This window comes from Chrysemys picta, chromosome 6 (genome assembly GCF_011386835.1).
Source record: "Chrysemys picta bellii isolate R12L10 chromosome 6, ASM1138683v2, whole genome shotgun sequence".
In the NCBI taxonomy this organism is placed as follows: Eukaryota; Metazoa; Chordata; order Testudines; family Emydidae; genus Chrysemys; species Chrysemys picta.
The window spans coordinates 25,719,496-25,738,395 of NC_088796.1; the positions used below are offsets into that span (position 1 = coordinate 25,719,496).

Here is an 18,900-nt window from a genome sequence, read left to right on the forward strand (position 1 = left end):
TTACAGACGCTTTTGAAAGGACCCCAAAATATTTTTATTTACTTATTGTTGTTTTTTATTATTTTCTCTGGAATCTGGACCTTAACTATGCCTTGACCAAGAAATTTGGACCTTGACAAAAAACAAACTACCCCTACTCTAGATCAAAATGGAAACCTTTAACAAAAAATAAATACCACCATGGGGGCTGTAGATTTATGTATTCTGTCTAAAGTAACTTTAGCATGTAAAATGTCCCTACAGTTCTCTGTATGAAAGGAATTTCTTCTAAGGGAATTACCTTTCTATTTGTTTTTTGGATTCTCTCCTCAACATCGCAGGGTTTTTTTTTGACGGGGGGATTGAAAGTGCCTTTTCTGAGATGAGCCTGTTCTACTATGTCAGTCTTTCAATTCCATCCTCAAAACTATACTTTGGCTTAGAGACTTGTGTAGCTTGAACTGCATGCAAACTAAGCCACTTTCTAATAAAGTGGATACATACCATCACAATTAAATTGCTGCTGGCCTTGTTTCTGTTGGATTCTGCTGAGTCATGGTTTCTAAAAAGTTCAGCTTGAGATTCTTGAATTTCCATTCAAAACTGCTATGTTACATTTCTGAAGGGTGGTCTCTAACAATATAGTGTCAGCACTGGGTCAGAGTTAAGTTCTTGAGTGGGAATGGAACACGCAACTTTCTGGCCCATGAGAAAAGTACTACTAGCTTAAGCCACACAGACATTAGGGGCCAGATTCTGCCACTATTACTCCTGGTAAATAGTTTCACTGACCTCTGTGGGGTTACTTGTACTAAAATACAATTTAACATGAGTAATAGTGGCAGAAATGAACCTTCATGTCGCGTAGAAGAAAGTAGAGTATTGATTAGTTAAGTGTGGAATGAATTGATCGAGCAGAGAATCATACCAGTAGGGAAAACTGGATTCCCTGACTTCAAATTTTCCCCCAAAAAGCTTATTCTTTTTCTTAGACTGATTGCACATGTTAATTCCATTCTAGGTGTGTGCGCACTCAGTGCATGGTTGTGAGATTATTTTCCCTTGCTATGCCCTACGGTGTGGCTCAAGCATCCTCTGCTGCCATGTGCCACTGCGTGCGGGTATAAAGGGCAGAGCCGACTTTGACCACAGTCAGTTCCTTCTTATCGCCTGTGGTGGTTGTTGGAGCAAATACACTCTTGCTACTGCAAGTTCTTCCCTCATTCCTTGTAATATATTTCCAGTTTTACTTAGTCTAGTCTCAGTTAGGGTACTGGTAGTTATAAATTGGAGTTTTTAGGTCTTAGATTGACCGGTTCAGCTTTCAGTACTGGGCACGGTATCAGGACCGTGCCTTGATCTCCATGGTTTAAATTGTGTTACTCAGCAAACCAGTGCCGGTGAGTGACCTGCCCCCCACAGCTACCTGAAGAGCCTGAGGGAGTGCCATCTGAGTGCCTTGCTCAAAATCCTGGCTATTCAGTACTTTTAAATATGTTCTTATGGAAGTGGCGCTCCATCCTCCCTTGGCGCCATCCAGTTCAGAGCAGCACTGGGTATGTTATCAGTCGTCAGTGTTCACCATCAGTTGTGAGAGTCCAGAGCTTGATCACTGTGCCAAGGAAGAGGCACTAGACAGGGATCGCGATGAGGCGTATCTTCTGGCTGTAAGCCTCCGGCCTACCACCAGAACTTCAGCTGACACTGCAGGACCTCCCCTTTGATGGAGAGGGTCTGTTTTCAGAAAGGACAGATTCAAGGCTAAAAAACCTTAGACTCGAGGGCATGCACACACAGGCTACCCAGTGGAAACCCTTCAAGCCTCAGCAGCCACAACAGCGCCCATATCCTCCTCGGCCAAGGCAGGATTTCTATAGGCAGCAGGGACGTAATACGGGAGGAAGACCTCCAATCCCTCGTCAGGACAAGGCCAGGGCCCGACCAAGCATCCATCTGTCTCAAAACAGGACTTTTGAAGGGACGCCCGAGGATGGTGTACTGGACCTCATTCAGGATCCTACCTCACCCTTCTTGAATCATTTATCCCATTTCCACTGTGCTTGGTCTTGGATAACCACAGACCGCTGGGTCCACCACATGGTGAAAGTGGGATACTCTCTCCAATTCTTTTCCTCCCCCCCCTCCCCCCCCCCTTCCCCGTCCCCCTTCAGGGACCCTTCTCATGAGCAATTCCTTATTCAGGAGGTTCAAACGCTCCTCACAATGGGGCGATCGAGGAGGTCCCGAGGGAGCTAAGGGGTAGGGAGTCTTACTCCCGATATTTCCTGATCCCCAAGGGCGGGCTTTGGCCCATTCTGGACCTGTGCAGACTCAACAAGTTCATGGTAAAGTTAAAGTTCCGCCTGGTCTCCTTGGGCACCATTATGCCTTCTTGAATCCTGGAGACTGGTACACCGCCCTCCGACATAAAGGACACGTATTTCCACATAGTGATTCATCGGGCACACAGACGTTTCCTCTGCTTTGTGGTCAACCGTGAACACTATCAGTTCACGGCCCTTCCCTTCGGTCTATCCACAGCCCCCCGAGTGTTCACCAAATGTATGGCGGTAGTGGTGGCATTCCTTACCCCGATGACTGGCTTATCCGTGGGCGCATCAGAGAACAGGTGCAGTCCCACCTCTGCTTGGTCATGGACACGTTTCGTCAGTTAGGCCTCCTTCTCAATGTGGCAAAATCAACACTAGAACCGACCCAGAGAATAGAATTAATCGGGGCGGTTCTAGACTCCATGCAGGCACGAGCCCTCCTGCCGGACGCTCCAGTCTATTGTGGCTCTCATCCTGAGCCTTCGGAGCTTCCCAACCTCGTTGGCAAGAAGCTGCTTGAGTCTTCTCAGCCACATGGCTTCCTGCACGTACATGACGAGGTACACCAGACTTCAACTTCTCCCGTTACAAGCCTGACTGGCATCAGTCTATCGCCCAGGTCGGGACAGCCTTTATTTGGTGGTCACCGTCCCGGAGTGGGTCCTGGCCTCCCTCCACTGGTGGCTAGGTCCCCAGGCGGTATGCGAAGAAGTTCCTTTTCACAGCCCGTAGCCCTCCTTGTGGGCTGTGAAAAGGATGCATCAGCCCTGGGATGGGGTACCCACCTCGGGGACATTCAGACACAGGGCCTCTGGTTCCCATCTGCACTCTCCCTTCATATGAACATCCAGGAGCTCATGGCAGTGCGCCTTACCTGTCAAGCCTTCCAGGAGCGGCTGCAGGGTCGTTGTGTGGCGGTCCTCACAGACAACACCACGGCCATGTTCTACATCAACAAATAAGGGGGGGCCCATTCCTCCCCCCTCTGTCAAGACTGTTCGACTGTGGGAATTCTGCATAGCCCACTCTATTCACCTGGTGGCGTCCTTTCTACGTGGGGTCCAGAACATGCTGGCAGACCACCTGAGCAGGTCCTTCCATTCCCACAAGTGGTTGCTCCGACCAGATGTCATCCACCCCATCTTCCGAAGGTAGGGGTTTCCCCAGGTCGACCTGTTTTGCCTCCCGCAGCAATCGGAAATGCCCGGCTTTCTGCTCCCTCCAAGGCCGCTCTCTCACACAGACGCCTTCCTACTCCTGTGGACAAGTCAACTATTTTACGCTTTTCCCCCATTCCCTCTTGTGCACAGGGTCTTGCTCAAAGTGCGCGGGGACAGGTCACGAGTGATTCTGGTAGCTCCAGCGTGGCCCAGGCAGCACTGGTACACCACACTGTTGGAGCTCTCTGTGGACGCCCCAGTCCCATTGCCTCTTCTTCCGGACCTGATCACTCAGGATCATGGCCGCCTCTGCCATCCCAACCTACGATCTCTCCACCTCATGGCATGGATGCTTAGTGTCTAAACCGTTCATAATCTGTGCAGCAAGTACTGATGGGCAACAGGAAACCCTTGGGCCACATATACGACTAAGTGGAAGTGGTTTTCATGCTGGTGCTCTCAGCGCAACATGGCCCCTCTCCAGGCGTCCATGCCTATCATTTTGGAGTAACTCCTGGACCTAAAACAGCAGGGCCTGGCGGCATCCTCTATCAGAATTCACCTGGTGGCTATCTCCACTTTTCATCCGGGTGCGAATGGCCACTCTGTCTTTGCCAATCCCATGGTTGGCAGGTTCCTTAAGGGCCTGGACCATCTCTACCTACAAGTTTGACAGCCATTCCCCACATGGGACCTTAACCTGGTCCTCCGCAGACTCATGGGGCCCCCATTCGAGCTGCTGGCCACATGCTCCCTTCTCTACCTCTCCTGGAAAACAGCTTTCCTGGTCGCTATCATGTCGGCGCAGCAGGTCTCCGAGCTGAGAGCCTTTACCTCGGAACCACCTTACACGATCTTCCATAAAGATAAGGTGCAGCTTTGGCCTCACATGGCCTTTCTTCCCAAGGGTTGTATCGGCCTTCCGTATCCGCCAGGACATTTTTCTTCCAGCTTTTTATCCAAAACTGCACGCCAGTCGCCAGGAACAGCAGCTGCACTCCCTCGATGTCCGTAGGACCCTTGCCTTCTACATTGAGCGTACGAAGCCATTGAGAAAAACAACCCAGCTCTTCGTTGTGGTGGCAGACCGGATGAAAGGCCTCCTGGTCTCCTCTCAGTGGATCTCTTCATGGATCACGTCCTTCATCCACGCTTGTTATGATCTGGCCAGTGTACCGACCCCGCCCCTCACGGCTCACTCTACAATGGCCCAGGCTTCGTTGTCGGCGTTCCTGGCCCTGGTGCCGATCCATGAGATCTGCAGAGCCGTGATTTGGTTCTTGGTACACACTTTCGCTTCGCACTGTGCCATTGTCCGGCACGCCACAGATGATGCGGCGTTTGGTAGAGTGGTCCTACAATCCACGTTGCTTCACTCCGACCCCACTGGCTAGGTAAGGCTTGGGAGTCACCTAATTTGAATCGATATGAGCAAGCACTTGAAGAAAAAACGGTTACTCACCTTTGTAACTGTTATTCTTCGAGATGTGTTGCTCATATCCATTCCAAACCCGCCCACCTTCCCCTCTGTCGGAGTAGCTGGCAAGAAGGAACTGGGTCAGGTGCTGGGTCAGCTGGGGTATATATCAAGTGCCATGAAGGCGCCACTCCTGTTGGCTCCACAGCCGACCCACCAGGTGTTGCTAGGGTAAAAATTCTCTGGCCGTGCACAAGGTGTGAGCACACCTAATTAGAATGGATATGAGCAACACATCTCGAAGAACAACAGTTACAAAGGTGAGTAACCTGTGTGTCTTTTTGGGTTTTTTTTGATGTGCTGGTTGATGCAAGTCTACCAGTCCTCAGATTACCATATGCTTCTATCCCCCTATTTACCAATTGTTTATTCCACATCCTAAGTGCTTGGTCCCACATTACTTCAGATCAGTGGGTCTTTAATACGGTGGATTTGGAAAACACCCTCCAGTTTGTTTATTTTCCCCCCTTCCTACCACCCTTCCCCATCCCTCCTCAGGGACCACTTTCGTGGGAGCGTCCTTCAGCGGGAGGTCCAATCTCTGCTTCAAGTGTGTGCTATAGAGGAAGTTCCACTGCACCCCTGTGTGTGTGTGTGTGTGTGTGTGTGTGTGTGTGTGTGTGGTGGTGGGGTTTACTACCACTATTTCCTTACTCCAAAAGCAAAAGGTGATCTCAGGCCTATCTAACAGAAATTCTTGAAGAAAATAAAATTCCATGTGGTTACCCTAGCTTCCATCTTTCCTTCCCTGGAGCAAGACGACTGTGGTGTTGTCCTTGATTTGAAAGATGATTACTTCCATGTGGCAGCCCCCTAGAACCACTGAAAGTTTCTCAGATTCATGATCAAAGAGATCCACTGCAAATTTACAGTGCTTCCATTCGGCTGGTTGGCAGTTCCTTGTGTTTTCACAAAATCCATAGTGATGGTAGCAGCATTCTTTTAAAAGTCATTGGTCTGTGTGTTCTCTTACCTAGATGACTGGCTGGTGAGAGGCGAGTCCAAGTCTCAGGTACTGTCCAGTATAGCCATGATCCAGTCTACCTTCAACTTATTGGGGCTACTATACAAATGAATTCTGAAACCAGTAGAGAGAATAAAATTTATTGGAGTGGTCCTGGACTCTACAAAGATCAGAGATTTTCTGCTGCAATCAAGGTTTGAAATGCTGCGGGGCTTAGCTCGGGAGCTAAAAGCACATCCTGTCACCACAGTACACAGCTGCCTCAGGCACCTAGGGTGCATCGCAGTGTGTACCTATGTAGTGCAGCATGCCAGATTACAACTCAGAAGGCTACAAGGATGGTTAGTTTTGGTGTATTCTCTGAACCAACATTGTCTAGACATGGTGGCTTGAGTACCAATGCTAGTCTTGTCCTTGTTGGATTGGTGGACAGACCCCTTAAAGTTTATATGGGGCTTCCCTTCACTCCCCCACAACCAACATTCACTTTAGTCACAGATGCATCCTACCTGGGTTGGGGAGCATACACGGGATCACTGGAGCCTCAGGGTCTTTGGTCTTCCCAAGATCTGAATGCTAATATAAATGTCAGAGTGTTAACAGACAACACAGCAACTGTATTTTATGTAAACAGACAAGGAGGAGCATTTTCTACTTGGTTGTGTGCCAGGTGGTTCTGCTGTGGGAGTTCTGTATAGACAACTTTGCTCACATCAGAGATGCTTACCTTCCACTGGTACAGAATACAGTGGCAGATTAGTTGAGCAGGTCCACCAATCATCACAAGTGGTCAAGATGGCTAGATCCGTTGCCCAACTGGGGGAACTCCCCAAGTGTGTCTGTTTGGAGTAAGGGCTAAAAGAAAGTGCCATCAGTTCTGTTTCTGGGGTAGGGGTTGGGAGTCACAGCCTAGGTTCGTTGATAGATGCCTTCCTGCTGCCCTGGAAGAACACCCTACTCTATACCTTTCCTCCTATCCCATTCCTGTCTGGAGTCTTGTCCAAGAACAAATAAGACCATGCTTACCTCATACTTACAGCACCAGAGTGGCCTTGGCAGAAATTGTTCTGCACCTTACAAGCCTTGTCAGTCAGATCCCACTGTCTCTTCTAATGGATCCAGATGTAATTGCCCAGGACCACGGCTGCCTCCCTCCACTCCAGCCTGCAGTCCCTCCACTTTACAGCATAGATGCTTCATGGCTGACACCATTAGTAAGGGCTTGCTTGAAGGATGTGAAAGAAGTACTTCTAAATAGTAGAAAGCCTTCAACTAGGAGTACTTACATGACTAAAGGGAAGCGTATTTCCATCTGGTCCTATCAGAAAGGTGTTCTTCCAGAGTGAGCCCCTATCCATCCATGTGTTGGACTATCTCCTGTGCATAAAACATCAAGGTCTAACAGTTCATCTGGCAGCTATCTCAACTTTCCATACATTGGGGAATAACAGATCCCTTTTTCCCAATCCTATCGCTATCAGGTTTTTGAAAGGGCTGGACAGAATATACCCACAGGTGCAAGAACCTATTCCCCCATGAGATCTGAATTCGGTATTAGCAAAATTAATGGGACCACCCTTTGAACCACTTGCAATGTGTTCTTTACTCCTCCTTTCTATGAAGGTGGCATTTTTATCACAATTACCTCAGCAAGGAATGTTCTGGTATCAGAGCTGCCCTACACTGTCTTCTGTAATGACAAGGTTTACCTTTACTTTTGGTGGCAGCTTTAGGTCAGGTTAGTCTCCAACTTTCACATTAATCAGATAACCCGTTTGCTAACTTTCTTCCTGAAACCTCATGCTTATAGAGATGAAGAAAAGCTCCACTCTTCAGACAAAAGAAGAGCTTTCACCTTTTACCGAAATCATTTAGGTTGTCATCACAATTGTTTGTCATGGTGGCAAACAGAATGAAAGGCCACTCAGTATCCTCTCACAGGCTTCCCTTCTGGATTTCTTAGTGTATTCATTTCTGTTACCAGTAGACTAATGTCACTACACCAGCTAGAGAGCTAGCCCATTCAACTAGGGCACACGCAGCATCTGTGGCTTTCATGGCACAAATTTCTATTCTGAACATTTGCAAAGCAGCATCATGGTCATCAGTGTACATGTTTGCTTCTCATTACACTGTAAGCCTATCGATGCCAGAGTGGTGGTCTGCAATCACTGTTCAAAGAGACTGCAGATCCACCTCTAGTTAGATCTGTGAGTCATCCTACAGTGGAATGAACATGTGCAATCACTTGAACAAGAAGAAACATTTACCCACCTTTCTGTAACTGCTGTTCTTCAAGATGTTACACACATGTCCATTCCATGACCCACCCTCTTTCTCCTGTCTGCTCAAGGCTGTCGAGTATGAAGGATCTGAGGGGGGTCAGGGATGGCTCCTCCCTTTATGCCTTCACACAGTGGTATGAGGCAGCAGTGTGTGCTTGAATCACCCTAACAGGTACCACTGAGGGGAAAAAAAAACTCTGGGCATGCACTCACCTGCAGTAGAATGGACATGTATTGTCTCAAAGAACAAGTTACAGAAAGGTAGGTAACAATTTTTCAACTTTGCTAGAAATTATGCATAAGAAGATCTGGAAAAAAGGGTAAAGAATGAGGTGGCAAAATTTGCAGACGATTAAAAAATTACTGAAGATAGTTAAGTCCAAAGCAGACTATGAAGATTTACCAAGGGATCTCACAAAACTGAGTGACTGAGCAACAAAATGGCAGATGAAAATCATTGTTGGTAAATGCAAAGTAATACGTACTGGAAAACATAATCCCAACTATACATATAAAATGATGGGATCTAAATTAGCTGTTCTCACTCAAGAAAGAGATCTTGCAATTGCTTCTTCATTCTAATGAATAACTGTGGCAACTAGAATGCAAAATATATATACATTTATGGCCAGCTGCACTGGAACAGAAAATGCATCCATTAAAAAGGAAAACCATGGCAGAGTAAGAGTTAAATAATGTTACTTCACGTGAACCAATGAAAATTGTAAATAGACTCTCACGAATAATGGAATAATTAAAAAAAAAAAGGTGGATAATGGGCTATTAGGTTGTCACGCTCAAGTTATAACAATAATTGACAAGGAATAATATTCAGTTATGTTGTAATTCTGTTGACGTCAATGAAGTTACTAGACAGAATTTGTTGCAGGGTACTCTTGGGTTAAAGTTGAAAGCAGTAAAAACACCAGTGTGTTGATTTAGGCCTGGTCCACACTAACCCCCCACTTCGGACTAAGGTACTTTGAATTCAGCTACGTTATTAACGTAGCTGAATTCGAAGTACCTTAGTCCGAACTTACTGCGGGTCCAGACGCGGCAGGCAGGCTCCCCTGTCGATGGCGCGTACTCCTCTCGCCGAGCTGGAGTACCGGCGTCGACGGCGAGCACTTCCGGGATCAAGACAAGACGCGATAAATCGATCCCAGAAGATCGATTGCCTGCCGCCGAACCAGGAAGTAAGTGTAGACCTACCCATTCTTGTAATCCTGGGTTTAGTGTCAGCTTAGTTAAAAACCAACACAATGTTGAAGTTTTACATATGAAGCTAATGAGTCCTGAACCATAGAGAAGACCATTGTATGTATATGATTTGCTGTCCTTAAATTTGACTCTTGATTTTTGGATGAAGAGGGGGTAGTTCTTATAGCCACTTTTCAAAGCAGAACTCTATTCTGAATGTTCAAAAGGTTCCATGGGCTTGTAGGGCAGGATGGCTTGAACCTCTCCACTAGGTTTTTCCTCAAATTATTCTCTGAAGTCAGTTTTCCCAGTAGCTATGACCTTTGTATGACATGTCATGGGAATTAGCAGTCCATTTGTGTAGCGAATCCTTCTTGTTCATTCTTATTTATAATTAGGTCCACTAATCTTTGCATTGGATACACTGCTTTATGAAGCCTTGGAGGCCGACTGGACTCGTCAGTCAGATGCAGGGGTGCAAAGGGGAGGGGGAGAAGCTAAGGAATCCAGCCGTCCCCCCAGCCAGCTCTGAGAGGAGATCCAGCAGCTGCCGCCTCCCCTCCTGGCCATGCCCTAGATAGCAGTATCAGGTGGCCCCACAGCTGGGACCTGCCTCCCACATAGGAGGTAAGGTGCTGAGGCATCCACATCCCACCCAGCAAGGGAGCCCTGCCACACTCCTGGCATTGCAGGTTGGGAGGAGAGGCCCTGGCACTTCCCCAAACCCCTTACCCTAGGTGTGTCTTTAAAGCATCCCAAGACCACCTATCCTGTATCATGGAGATGTTGGACATTGAGGCTGCTCTTGTACAAGAAAAATCTCACAAGCTTTCTGATTTTTTGAGCACCATAGTACCAGCTAGAAGATATCTTCCAAATAATGAAGGATTCTAGAACCAGCTAAGCAGGGCTATAGCAACCCAGGCCACACTTTCTCCCACTTCCAGATATGTGGAGAAAGGATGTCAGGTGCTCCTGAAAAGCTTTGATCACTTCTACCCCCACCTAAACCCAGGATTTATGTTTGTTTTGTCAGTCCAAGAAAACTCAGTGTCTATAAAGGTACTACTAAATAGAACTGGGAGAACAACTGATTTTTCAATTCACTCAGTTCAAAAAAATTGGGCTGGAGTCCAACTGAATCTGAAAAGTCCAAAAAATGTTGGCGAATCAAAAGTCAACACATTTTGTTTTAGGTCAAACAAACAGTTTTGTATCCAGGCACTTTCTCACATAAAATCAAGGGAGGAGTTAGAGTCACAAAACAGCTGGAGGAGGAGGTTGTGGTGGTGCCCACCTTTATAACTTTCAGCCCAGTGGTTAGGGCATTCATCTTGGAAGCTCTTCTGTTCCACCCTCTGCTTGACGTGGAGCAGAAAAATGAGCTTGGGTCTCCCACGTTGCAGAAGAGTGCCCTAACCTCTGGGGCTGGGGCAGGGGTGAGGGGTAGGTCTTTCTAAATCTCTCCTATTGAAGGTATTCTACTTTGTATAAAATACTTGAATAATCATTGGGCTAGAGGAAGAAAATGAGAATGACTCTATAGCTTGGACACTGTCCAGGAAAGTGGGAGACTCAGGTTCATGTCCCTAGTTCCATCACTTTAATTGTGTAGACACCATGGAATGGCATCAACAGGAGCAACTGAGAATATCAACCCTGGAATATCTCAGAGCCCATTGGCCAGGGCACTCCCCTGTAATGTGGGAGACCCAAATTCAAATTCTTCTCCACATCAGGCAGAGGGATGAATTTAACGTGGGTCTTCCACGTTCCTGGTGAATTCCCTAACCAGTTGGCTAAAAACTGTAAAGTGGGTAGCGGCACCATCACAGTGTTGTTTTCTGGCCCTTTTGTGGATGGCATCTGAGTCCTGGGGGAAAATTTTTTTTGTCCGAAAATGTTCTGCCAACTCGCATCAAATTTGCAACTAGTTTTGGGTCCACCGAAACTGCATTTTTCAGCAAATAAACTATACATCTGAAAAAGTCACCCAGCTCTACCCCTAAAGACAAAGATCCTAAGAAGCTGGACCTTTTTGGATGCAAAGCATATTCATCAACCTTACTGTAGCTTCAGGAGGCAAATTATCAGGCCAAATATAATTACCTCACTGGGGAGAGGGTCGCTTTCTTCCTGTCAGCCGTCAGGAAAATGGGTGAGTTGTGGGAAATCATTAAAGAAGGCCAGATGGTCATGACAACATCATTACAGGTAGCATGGACACTTCTGATAGGCCACAAGGTCAATGGCCACAGCTGTCAAAAAGAAGTGGACCCTATGATTTCAGGCATCGCATGTCTAAGCTCATACCATGTGAGATATAAGCACCTACAGATGACCTTCTCTTTGACGAATGGAGTTCTTTAGCCAGAGAGTAGATACAGTGCTCCATTCTCTTGAGGATTTGAGGGCCACACTGCAGACCTTGGGAGCCTGTATACCATATTCTTATAGAAATCACTACAAGTACCAACTCTAGCAAAAGCTATTCCTAGGGCTTGACAGCCTGATTACCAACAAAAAAAGTGAGCCTATGTTCTATAAGGAGTGCCTGTCTTCTACCTTTTTGACCAGCCCAGTGATCTTTGAGGCATCAGATTTTATGAGAGCATCGAGAGTCATGCGGGAGTCAATCCAGAGCTTGTCTCCATCTTCAAGAACTACCTTGCTCTTTTCTACCAAGCCTGGATGGACATCACAGCTTGTAGATGGTGTTAGACATCATTTTCCCAAGGCTATCTATGATGGGTGGGCTGCCCCTTACTAGCAGAAAAAGGGGTTAAAAGCAGCCCTAGGGAGGTTGCACAGGAGGCAGCCAATCAGAGAAGGGCTGAAGGGAGCAGCCAATCAGGGCCAAGCAGGCCCATATAAAAAAGGGAGCTGCAGGGCAGAGGAAGGCAGTACTCTGCTGGGAGCCCAGGGAGAAGGACTGTGTCTCTGGAGGGCTGAGAGAACTGCTAGCACCCTGGACAGAGCAATGCTGTGAGCGGGGAGCGGGAGACAGCTCCAGGCTGCCTGCTGGGGTTTGCAGGCGGAGGCAAGGGCAAAGAGGATGCTGGGGCCACGAGGAAGCGGCCAGACAAGTTGCTGCGGTAGCCATTAAGGAAGTGGCTGAACAGTAGACTGCAGGTCCCGCAGAACGGGGGAGCACAGTGTGCGGCACGGACGGAGGGCTGTGTCGCTGAAGAGGACACCATGGTCCTTGGAGAGATGTAGGTCCTAGAGCAGGAGTGACAGTGGCGAGGCACCACCCGAAGAGGGCACACTACCATGCAGAGCTAATTACCAAGACAACCAGCAGGAGGTACAACCATGGTGAGCGAACCCGTTACACAGTCTTACATATTTCAACTTCCATAACCCGCATACCCTGTCCTTCGTGGACCTTTCTCATGACAGCCTGTTACAAACAGAAGTGGCTTCCTTGCTTCATCTAGGAGTCATAGATGATGTACTGCAGGAGTACAAGGGAAGAGGCTTCTGAATCAGATATATCCTTATCCCAAAGAAGAAAGGGGATCTTCACCCACAGGTTTAGGAAAGGTTAAACAAATATGTTCACCGCCTTAAATTCAGGATGGTAGTGCTTGCATCCATTATTCCATTGCTTTAGGCTCAAGGCTGGTTCATGGCTCTCATTTTGTAAGATGCCTATTTCCACATACCTATCCATCTGGCCCACAGGAAGTACCTGTGATTCACAGTAGGGCCCAATCATTAGCAGTACAAGGTACTGCCATTTGCCCTTTCCATAGCATAGAGAGTCTTCAAAGAGCTTAGCGATAGTGGTGGCACATCTCAGAAGAAAGGGTAAATGTGAATACCCTGACCTGGCTGATTAGGGCAGATCCCAGCAGGTGATGGTGGCATGCCTACAATGTGTCTTCTCCCTGTTCTCTCAACTAGGTCTCCTAGTGGACTGTGAAGAATAGTCTCTTATCCTAACGCAGGTAGTTGCAACCATTGTAGTCAGGTTTGATTCTATCTGGGACTACTAGGCTGTATCTTGGCATGCACATACATGACACTGCTAGACCTCACCTGCAACTTCTTCAACTCTTGCTTTGGGGGAGGTACCCGCAGGCGAGGGCAGCGTGCGGAGCCCTTTGTGCCCCTCCTCCCCAGGGGCCGCAGGGATGTGGTGCCGGCCGTTTCCAGGAGCGGCGCAGGGCCAGGGCAGGCACAGAGCCTGCCTTAGCCTCGCTGCGTGCCGCTGCCACCCCGGAGCTGCTCAGGGTAAGCGGCGCTGGATCAGAGCCCGCACCCTGAACCGCTCCTGCACCCTGCATCCCAACCCCTTCCGTACCCCAGCCCCCTGCCCTGAGTCCCCTGCCGTACCCCGCACCCCTCCTGCGCCCCAAACACTTGCCTTGAGCCCCTTTCTGCACACCGTACCCCCTCCCATACCCCACACTCCCTCCCGCACCCCAACCCCCTGCCCCAGCCCTACATTCATGGCCCTGCATGTAATTTTCCCACCCAAATGTGGCCCTTGAGCCAAAAAGTTTGCCCACCCTTGTCCTAATACACTGGCCAGGTATTCTGTTCACACCTGAAGTCATTCTATAGGACAGTGTAGCTATTGGCTGATTGAGTAACATGTACAAGGACTGCTGCCAGCAGAAATCCTTATACAGAGCAGGAAAATATTGACCAGAAAGATATACTTATCTAAATGGAAAAAGTTCTTGATATGGACTCTCCAACATAGATTGGACCCAGCCCAGGCCTTGGTATGGAAGATCATCAACTACTAATTGCTTTTGAAACATGATGGCCTTTCATTCTGCTCTATTAAAACAATTACAGCAGTTTTGGCTTGCCATCTACTGGATTTTCTCAAAGGCTTTTTATACACTTGTCCACTTTCAGAGAACCCATTCCTGGGACCTCAACATTGTCTTCCTAAGGCTCCCTTTGAACTTCGTGTAGAATGCTTCTTGTATCACCTCACTCTGAAGATGGTCTTCCTTATGGCTATCTTTTCCACCAGAAGAGTGAGTGAGCTTCAGGTATTTATGGCTGCACCACCCCATACAGTTTCCATAGAGAACAGGTGATAGAAAGGGTCCAATCTGATAGCTTTCTTTGATAGAATAACGAGCCTTGTGGATAAGGGTGAAGCGGTGGATGTGGTATACCTAGACTTTAGTAAGGCATTTGATACGGTCTCGCATGATATTCTTATCGATAAACTAGGCAAATACAAATTAGATGGGGCTACTATAAGGTGGGTGCATAACTGGCTGGATAACCATACTCAGAGAGTTGTTATTAATGGTTCCCAATCCTGCTGGAAAGGCGTAACGAGTGGGGTTCCGCAGGGGTCTGTTTTGGGACCGGCTCTGTTCAATATCTTCATCAACGACTTAGATATTGGCATAGAAAGTATGCTTATTAAGTTTGCGGATGATACCAAACTGGGAGGGATTGCAACTACTTTGGAGGACAGGGTCATAATTCAAAATGATCTGGACAAATTGGAGAAATGGTCTGAGTTAAACACGATGAAGTTTAACAAAGACAAATGCAAAGTGCTCCACTTAGGAAGGAAAAATCAATTTCACACATACAGAATGGGAAAAGACTGTCTAGGAAGGAGTACGGCAGAAAGGGATCTAGGGGTTATAGTGGACCACAAGCTAAATATGAGTCAACAGTGTGATGCTGTTGCAAAAAAAGCAAACATGATTCTGGGATGCATTAGCAGGTGTGTTGTGAGCAAGACACGAGAAGTCATTCTTCCGCTCTACTCTGCTCTGGTTAGGCCTCAGCTGGAGTATTGTGTCCAGTTCTGGGCGCCGCATTTTAAAAAAGATGTGGAGAAATTGGAAAGGGTCCAAAGAAGAGCAACAAGAATGATTAAAGGTCTTGAGAACATGACCTATGAAGGAAGGCTGAAAGAACTGGGTTTGTTTAGTTTGGAGAAGAGAAGACTGAGAGGGGACATGATAGCAGTTTTCAGGTATCTAAAAGGGTGTCATGAGGAGGAGGGAGAGAACTTGTTCACCTTAGCCTCTAAGGATAGAACCAGAAACAATGGGTTTAAACTGCAGCAAGGGAGGTCTAGGTTGGACATTAGGAAAAAGTTCCTAACTGTCAGGGTGGTTAAACACTGGAACAAATTGCCTAGGGAGGTTGTGGAATCTCCGTCTCTGGAGATATTTAAGAGTAGGTTAGATAAATGTCTATCAGGGATGGTCTAGACAGTATTTGGTCCTGCCATGCGGGCAGGGGACTGGACTCGATGACCTCTCGAGGTCCCTTCCAGTCCTATAATCTATGATTCTATGATACTCTTAAAAAGTTGCACTGGTGCAGCTGTGCTGCTGTAGCGCTTAAGTGAAGACAGTACTATGCTGACAGGAGAGATTCTCCCATCGGCATAGTTAATCCATCTCTATGAGAGGCAGTAGCTATGTTGACAGAAGAAGCCCTCCCATCGACATAGTGCTGTTTATACTGGGGGTTAGGTTGGTATAACTGCATTGCTTAGGATTGTGGATTTTTCACACCCCTGAGCAACGTTGTTATACCAATGTGTAGTGTAGAGTTGGCCTAAGACTTCACGCAAACTAATCCCCAAGTGTAAATCACTGCAAGTATAGACAGGGTATAAAATTTACTAGCTTGACTAGTTTAGATGAGGGGCCTATCTGTCTTCTTGCCAAAACCATAGTTGGCATTGGGAGCAAAGAAACTGCCCCTAGTAGATAAGTCCTGGATTTTGCATTATTACGTTGACAGGACCAGACAAGTCAGACTCTCACCCATCTGTTTCTGGCTACTGCTGGGTGTTCGAAAGGACAGGCCATCTCATCCCAATGACTTTCAAAATAACACTATATCTCCAGTATTACCAGTTGTCCGATGTACCTTTCCCATTGAACAACAAGGCTCCCTCCATCAGAACTCAGGTGGCATCATCCACCTGCTTCAGAAATATACCACTATCAAAAATTTGTAAAGCAGCAATGTGGGGTAATCCACTGATCTTTGTCAAACATTATACCTTCAACTAAGCTTCTAGGACATATGCCAAGTTTGGGAGAGCACTACTACAATTATTGTTTGAATGATAAAGCTGGAACTCCTCATTCCCAACATCTTGAGGAGATGCTACTTGCTGGTCACTTACAGTTGGATCCACACTATGTGCTTGAAGAAAGAAGTTACTTACCCTACAGTAACTTTGGTTCTTTGAGATGTTGTAGTCAGTGTGGATCCCATGACTCACCTTCCATCATCCCTGCTTTATGGAACTTTCTGGTAGCACAGGCAGTGAATTTCAAGGGGACTGAGGGAAGGTAGTAGTAGCCCCACGCATTATGCCCTTGTATGGGAGCATGAATAGACACAATTCACAGGCATGGCCTTTACAGCAACGGCTGTTAAACTCTGATTTCATGCACATGAAGTGCATATAAATCTACAGCACGATCCACACTGATTAGAACATATTGAAGAATCATTTGTTTTAGGGTAAGTAGCCATTCTTTATTATCAGTTTTATATTGGTGAGTGACGCGGAGACAAAACCCCAGACAAATTCAAGATAAGAAACTACAGTAAAAGAACATTAGGTTGCAATGTCAAGCGTTCAGAAGTTAGGAAATGCTAGAATTAATGTTTCCTGTGTAAGCTTAATTTGGTCACAATTTGGCATAGGCATTATGATCATCTTTAGTTACATGATCACATACTATTTTTTTCCACAGCACTCTTGCCCTTTATTCAGTGCACAACATGGATGATGCTCACTGAATGAGTAGCTCTTCAATATTTTGTTTTACCCTCATTTATTCAGTATGTGGGCCCATGCCTCTTTAGAGCAAACAGTTCAGAATCTGATCTGAATATAGATTTATTAATTTCCTCATGGACTTTTATCTGGTTTGCATCCCTATAGTATCTCAGTATTTCACACACATTAATATTTAATGTATTTTCACAACACATTTTAAAAGATGGGAAGCTGAGGCAGAGAGAAATTAAAGTTGTCTACTAATTTTTTATGCCCAATTTAAGATGCCTCCTATGATCTGAGTTTTCAGAGTACTAAGCGTTATGTATCACTTTATCTGGTCACTTTATCTGGTACAGCTCCCATTGTCTTTGTTGAGGCTGAGTGTGCTCAGAAACTCTGAAAATCAGACCCAACTTGAAAATCTTGGTTTATGTGACTTGCCTAGCATCACATAGGAACCCTGTGGCAGAGGCAGGGGATAGAATCCAATTCTCCAAGGCAACATTCTACTGCCTTAACCATGAGAGACCATCCTTTCTCTTCCTGCAGTACCCTGCCTCATTCACTACATACCTTCCAGCTTCTGCATCAGATGAGATGGTTCTGCAGATAACAGATACAACTCTGAGAGCTTGGTTTATTCTGTTTACTGAAGAAGGCAATGATCCTGTCGAAAAAATATTGCGATCATACAATTAAAGATGGTGGTATAATGCATACACCTTAGGGGGCCTATCACAGGGTAACTGGCCCGGTGAAGGGGTCAGGGACCTAGTCTACCTCTGACAGGCTCTGCTAAGGAGAATGAGCTAACCCAAATCCACCTGTGAGCAGTTGATTGCTTAGGAGGCTGGGTAGCAGTTAATTAGGAATACATGGGCCTAATAAAGTGTTATGAGGGCTCATTCAGGAAGGCTCCTGAGGAAAGAGTCTTCTCAGGGGAAATTGTTAGGTAGCTCACAAGGAAAGGGAACCTAGGAAGGGTACTCCTGGAAGGAAGAGTTTCCAAATGGGAAGAGCTATAAGTGCCATGTCCCTAGGCAGATCTCATCCCAGCGAAAGAACTTTATCAGTCCTTCATCAGCAGGCGGTCCAGATTGCAGAGGAACTACATGCCTTTCCAGAAGAGTGTTGCAGTAATTTGACCTCTGCTGGAGCCCTGAATCCTTAGGAGGAACCCTTCCCCAGGTGATGACAAGGGGACCGACTCCAGAATGGGGTCCTGAGTTACCTTATTCTTAAGGAGCCTGGTTGACGATGGATGGACTTAGCTGGGACAGACTGACTAAGGGTAGCTCTATTCTTAGCGCAGTGTATAGAGTACAGACACTGCACGCCCAGGTAGCATGTGAGTAGATAGCAGTGTAGACAGTGAGGCACTGCTAAGGTGAGTAGAGTAGAGTGCTCTACACACCTGTATACCTTAAGGTATATACCTTACATGGCTTTCTACACACCAGAGCAGTGCGTACTACATATACATTACTGTTTTTAGCAGTGTAGTATCATGCTCTCTCTCCTGTCTGCTGGCGCCTTTCCCCGCTGCAGTGAAAGGCTTCATCACGCTCCCTACTGAAGGGAAAGTCTCAGGCAGCGAAGAAAGGCTCCGCTAACTCTCTCCTGTCAGAGCCTTTCCTTTCCTCTGCCACCACCTTGCTGGAGTCTTTTACTGATGTGTGTGGCTACACACTACGTAGAGTGTTACACAGACACGCATTCACTGCTGAATCTAGCTACATTTACCTACATACCACG

At 46.8% G+C, this 18,900-nt stretch overlaps 1 protein-coding gene across 11 annotated transcripts in view; it reads left to right on the plus strand.

Annotated features, from left to right (window-relative positions):
* The window catches only part of NIPBL (NIPBL cohesin loading factor), a 299,958-nt gene that overhangs the window by 88,916 nt on the left and 192,142 nt on the right, over positions 1-18,900 (plus strand). Inside the window, exon 1 of one of the 11 annotated variants that reach the window (XM_065598869.1) lies at positions 14,271-14,410. The exons of the other annotated variants lie outside the window; for them this stretch is intronic. The gene's annotated coding sequence lies outside the window, so the exon portion shown is untranslated. Of the gene's footprint in view, positions 1-14,270; positions 14,411-18,900 lie in introns of those variants that run through there. 11 annotated transcript variants of the gene reach the window in all.